This window comes from Cupressus sempervirens, chromosome 3 (genome assembly GCF_028749045.1).
Source record: "Cupressus sempervirens isolate cs-2001-9-10 chromosome 3, ASM2874904v1, whole genome shotgun sequence".
In the NCBI taxonomy this organism is placed as follows: Eukaryota; Viridiplantae; Streptophyta; class Pinopsida; order Cupressales; family Cupressaceae; genus Cupressus; species Cupressus sempervirens.
Genome location: NC_143120.1, coordinates 795976125 through 795982124, shown reverse-complemented (window position 1 = coordinate 795982124; position 6000 = coordinate 795976125).

Here is a 6000-nt window from a genome sequence, read left to right as displayed (position 1 = left end):
AGAGAGGGTCACCATGGATGAATGTAAGTGAACCAAGAGGGTAGATTATAGATGGTGGAATAGCTTGGATAGGTGGTAAGATGGAAGCATGGAGTGGGGGAGATGGAAGGATAGGATCTTGATGTAGTTGGTGGGATGACAAGATATCTTGTAGTGGAGGAGATATGGCTTGAGGTTTTGGAGATGGAGGAGATGGTGACTGCACTATGGATGGAAGACATGGTATGATGATATCTTCATTTATGCTTTGGGGGATGTCAACATGCTTTTGGGTAGGATCTTGATAGGATTGGTTTGGAGTGGATGGTGCAATAGGAGGTGAAGGGATGGATTCTTCAAAGGTAGCGGATGGATAGATGGGAGATTCAGTAGTGGAGATGGGTGAGTAGAAGATGGATGCATAAGGGTCATTATGAGAGATTTGGGAAATGCTTGGAGGTGATGTGGATACGATTTGGACAGATTTGATAGGTGGTGGGATTTTGATGCTTGCGAGAAGTGGAAGGATTTTAAGCAATTTGATGGATGGTATGGGGATGATAGCTATGGGAGATGGAGGTGATATTATAGATGGGGAAGCTTCATTATTGACTACTTCACATGGTTGGATTAGATGACATGGCTTATCGACTGTTGGAGGCAACTTTTCTTATATTTCCTCTAGGAGATTCCTTGGAGACTCGTGTGTCGAAGGTGGAGGTGGATTGACAGGAATAGCTAGTGTGATGGGGGTGGAAGATTGGAAGCTTGGTTGATGGGGTGATGGAGGGGAAGCTGGAATATCAGATGGCATGACTAGATAGTTTGGAATAACTCTTTGATTTTGGGGGATGCTTGGGGGAATGTTTCTAAGGCTTTCAATATACTTGTCATAGTCAACAAGATTTTCGTCATCATTGGAATAGGAGGTGGTAGGAGCAAGGACAATGCGACCAAACACATCATGATAGGATTGGTACTTCATGCTTTGATGATGAGTTTGATGGGGATGGGGTCTTGCATATGGATGAACACGGAAGCTCATGGTTGGATTTGGATTAAGCACAGATTTTGGATTGGCTGATGAAAGATTTCCTAAGGAGAGTCAAAGCTGTATGACAGACCTAAGGAGGATTGGCTGGAGATTTTTGGCTTTCTTGTGGATGGAAAAATTCAAGGGCATGTTGTCAAAAAGTGAAAGTTTTTCTTTCCTATGCACTGGATTGGTGGAGATTGTGTCAACCTAAGAATAGACTAATGATCTTATGGGCATGACACGAGATTGATCACTTATGGATCCCAACCTTTAGCTCAAGGTGATGAGGGATAACAGGTGACAAAAGCTAGATTACCCTAGACAAAGCTCTGTCAAAAGTATAACCGTGGTGAGGCTGGTGGATTGGTCAGATTGATTGGACAACAAATTCTAGCAGAATGACAACAACTCTCTAAAGGCTTGGGTGTGATTTTGGATTGGGTTTCTAGCTGGCTAGGGGGGGATGATTTGGAGAGACTTTGGATTTGGGATTGTTCTAAAGCAAGGAACTAGATAGATTTGGTTGCAGCGGGGGAGCTTGGATGATTTTTTGATGAGGCAGTGACTACGCTAAGTATGCCTTGAGCTGGGAGATTTTTGTTTTTTTGGTATTTTGACCAAAATTGTCAAACATTCATTCAAAAGCTATGAACAAACAAGCAGACAAAAGTTTTCAGCAAGCACGTCAAACACACCAACATTCTAGGAAGCCTTCTACAAGGATGAAATTTGTTATAGCTAGGGAGTCCTCGATATACACAAGGTACATGAGGCCCAAATCCATAGATGAAACCAAAAAGATGTCACACAGCCAAGAGGAGCGGTAACCCACTTCTCCTCTTTCACTTCTCAAGGGTATAAAGTTCCTTGAGGCTTAGCCCGAGTGACAAAATCTTGATTCCAAGAGAGGTGTCTTTGGATTCACCTCCCAATTTTTATACTCCGCCAGAACGCTGGAGTTGAGGTCATCCCAAGGGGTGATGAAATCCCCAAGCAAGCCTCCTAAAAAGAAACAAGGTTTTGGATCCTAATCTTATGCACCCAAGATGGCCTCGAAAGACAACAAGGGGAGAGAAGACTTGGATGACCTTGGGCTAAAAAACACGCTTGTTCTTTTACCAAATGACTCTTATGTGTGCTAATATAGACTTTGCAAGCACTCATGTTTAAGAGACAATGTTCAATTCCAACTTGAAACGCCAAAAAAAGTAAATTGATCGAAGAATGCAAACAATAAGAAGAGTTAGGGTCAACAAAAGCAAACTCGCGCGCCCAGAGGCCCTCTACGTCAAGTATCGATTAATTTACTTTAAAGAATTCAAGAGTTGGTGTGATTTTGTTTTAAGCCCAAAGCAAAGATGTGTGAGACTCGATTTTTTCAAGCACGCACCCAGAGCCCCTCCACGTCAAGATTTGTCCAATTTTTATGCCCAAATAAAGTGTGAGCGAGATTAATGCACATTCAAGGAATTTTCTAACTTAGAAAAACCACTAAAGATCCAAGTGAGTGGAGTTTGATCTTTGTGGAGCACTTAACACCCTCTTAGGTAGACCCATCCCCATAGATGGCACTGAGATTGCAACCAAGGTTAAATTGATGGGTGATTAAAGAGGGTGAGTCCAACTACAAACTTACTCAAAGCGTCTTTATTAGTTTTTATAACTTAGAAGATTTCAAAAATGTGGATTCTTTTTATGCCCCAAAAGATGATTATTTGATCTATGACATTCAAGATTGGATTTGTTGTTTTAATCATGCATTCATAAAAAAAAAAAACTTTGATTTTAATCCATGGCACTCAAGAATGATTTTAGCAACGTGCATTCTAAGACAAGTGTTTAAACATTCAAGTTTTTTCGTTTGAGCATTCAAGATTGAGATTTTGTGTGTTGTTTTAAGAACTTTGAAGTGCTTTGTTTTAACCTTAGATCATTCAAGATTGTTTTGGACTCAAAAGTGAAAATGACTCTTTGGACTTTGGTTTTCATTCAAGGATTTGTGTTCTAGTTTGCATATTTTAAGCCCAAAAATGATATTCCTAGATTGTTTTGATGCATTAAAAACCTAAGAAACATTCAAGATTTTGCAACAAGACATTTGTTTGGAACAAATAACAAAGCTTTTAGGACAATTTTTGGCAACCATTTAGGACTCTTAGTTTTCATGAGATTTTTAAAAGAACTTTAAAATATTTGCAAATGAGGTTCATTTTATCCTTGATTGATGCTTTGAGTTTGATTTAGATTTTAGTGTGCACTTAGTGTTGATTTTGAACCTTTTGAAATAGAAACTTGAAGTTCTTTTTAAATTCCCAAAAATGAAGTGTTCCTAACTTTGCATGAATGCATCTAAAACCTTGATGTTGCAAGGATGCAAATGATTGGATTGGTTTGGTTTCACTTGTTAAAAGATTTTTTCTTTTTTGCAGATTTTTAATTTTTTAATGGATTTAAGTATGATTTGGGGGTTCATTTTAAGCACTAAAAAGAAGTGTGTATGATTTTTCTTCCTTAAAAAAAAATGGCCAAGATCTCCTACAAGAAGAAGAAGAAGTAGATGGAATAAGAAGAATATAGAAAAGAAGAGGAAGAAGAATTTCAAGTGCTTTGTCCACCTATAAGCTTGAAAAATCTGCAAACACTATGAGATATACTATGAGTTCCTTTGTCTTCTTCATGCTCATGTGGACCTACAAAACCAATTTATACAATCCTACCAATCACAAAAACAAGAAAAATTAGCCAAAATCAGCAAATGATATACAAAACTTGACTAAAAAAGCTAATGAAGATGACCCATGCGGGGTCCCACCAGGCGTGCCAAAATGTATATGAGAAATGTTAGTATGCTAATAGAAACCAAATTTAAATAAAGCTTCTACAAACTAAAAAAAATTCATAAACTTCAAGATAGACTAAGATGAGCTCTCAATTGACAATATGAGCCATTAATGGGCTCTCTCAATGAGAAGCTCTCTTGTTGAGTAGCTTTGTCTAAATAGATAGGATGTATGCTCAAGCTTTATGCTTCAAAAAGAGCTTCAAATGGAGTTGGAATTTGGGTGTGAGTGTATGGTTTTGATGTAAAATGGCTTCTCAAAATGGCATTATGACTTTACTTCATGGATTGTGTTATTTTGCAAAGGGGAAGGATCCAATTTATAGGCAAGAGGCTTGAGGAATTGAGGGCTAAGATGCAAGGATGGGGAAAAACTCATGGAGGGCTTAGATTGCATGAGAGGAGAGCACATGGATTGTGCTTCCTTATAGCCAATCAAAGAGTGACACATGTCACATGGTGAGAGGATGGAGGAAAGGGGAAGGATGAGTCAACAAAGGAGGCTCAAGGGATAAAATCTTCATAAAAACCCTCATAATGGCTTGTAAGAGCAATAAAAGAGCTTCGAAGAGTCATTTATGGCCTAGTGGACTTCATAAAGTTTTATGGTTGAGATATTTTGAGGGTGATGAGAGAAATTTTGACTTGGACTTGATTAGGAGGGTTTTAAGCTTGCTTAGGCTTGTGCAAATGATTAGAGGATGGATTAGGATGGTTTAGGATTAGCTTAGGGATAGGCAAGTGGATGGCATTTAATGAGGGTGGGTGAAGGAGGAGATATTTGTTAACTTTGGCTTGAGTTAGTAAGTCTTAACCCATTTTTAGGGAATGTGACAAGGTTAGGAGGGGATTAGGATTAGGTTTAAAGACATCTTCTAGAAGAGTCTAGACTTTGGATGAGGATAAAGACTTTCTAGAATAGTCTAGAATTTCCTAAGATGAGGATGAAGACTTTCTAGAAGAGTCTAGAACTTCTTAGGATGAGGATAAATTAGATTTTTAGGAAATAAATAAAGTTTTATTTATTTCAGGGGTTTGGGTTGAGGAGATATTTATTAAAACTTTTTTAATAAACATGAGGATTAATATTTAATCTTAATTAAATATTTTGAGTTGGGATTAGGGGTAGGAAATGATGGGATTAGCCTTTAATTAAAATTAAAGAAGGATTAGAAGATTTTGGAAGAGGTTATTGGTCATAAGGAAATTGGCCAAGTTTTGGGCAAAAAAATAAATTTTTTATTTATTTTAGGATTTTTGGTCAATTTATTAATTAAATAATTAATAAATAAGGAATTAATGTTTAAATAAGATTTAAACATTTTTGGGAGGGATTCCTTAATTAAATATTTTTAATTAAGATAAAGGGATTTAATGGCATAAAAATTAATTAATTAATTAATAAATGATGATGTCATCAGGGATTTTTTCAAAAAATAAAAATACTTTATTTTTTTAAAGGATTTTTAGGTGTCTACAACTACAATAGCATATAAAAACATAATATTTGAAAATAATATAAAATGTGATTCATAAAATTGGCATTGTAACTTCATCATGCCAATACCCAAAATAATTAAGATGTAACTTTCCCTATACTATAAGATATAAACTACCTATTCACATAATGTTGCCTTCGATTACTATTCACAACAGAGATCATGTCCATCCAACAACTTAATCATAGCTAAATACAAATTCATACTTCCTTATTAAAACAATTTCTATATTTATAAAAAAAATAGATTATGCCGTCACATGAAACTTCTAATTGTTTCAATCTACCTCTTAACTATTTGACAGAATGTCACCATAACATCAATCAATAAAGTTTCCAATTATCATATAAATACTTAATACTGATGATAGAAATTTGAACAACACTAAATTTCCATGACAATCGACTGTCGACAACATCACAATCACACAATAACACAACAACACAAAGTTGATAATTGCTTAATTCAACATTTATAAGTTTCATACTAACTGTTTGACGTAATGTCTACCCATGTTTTCATTTAGATGTTCTACAGTTGTCTATGTTTTCGGTTTCCAACATTTCAAACACCATATAAGACTTCTAAAAAAAACCACATATTAATGCCAACAATTAACATTACAATCTGCCTTGGGTTTGATTGAA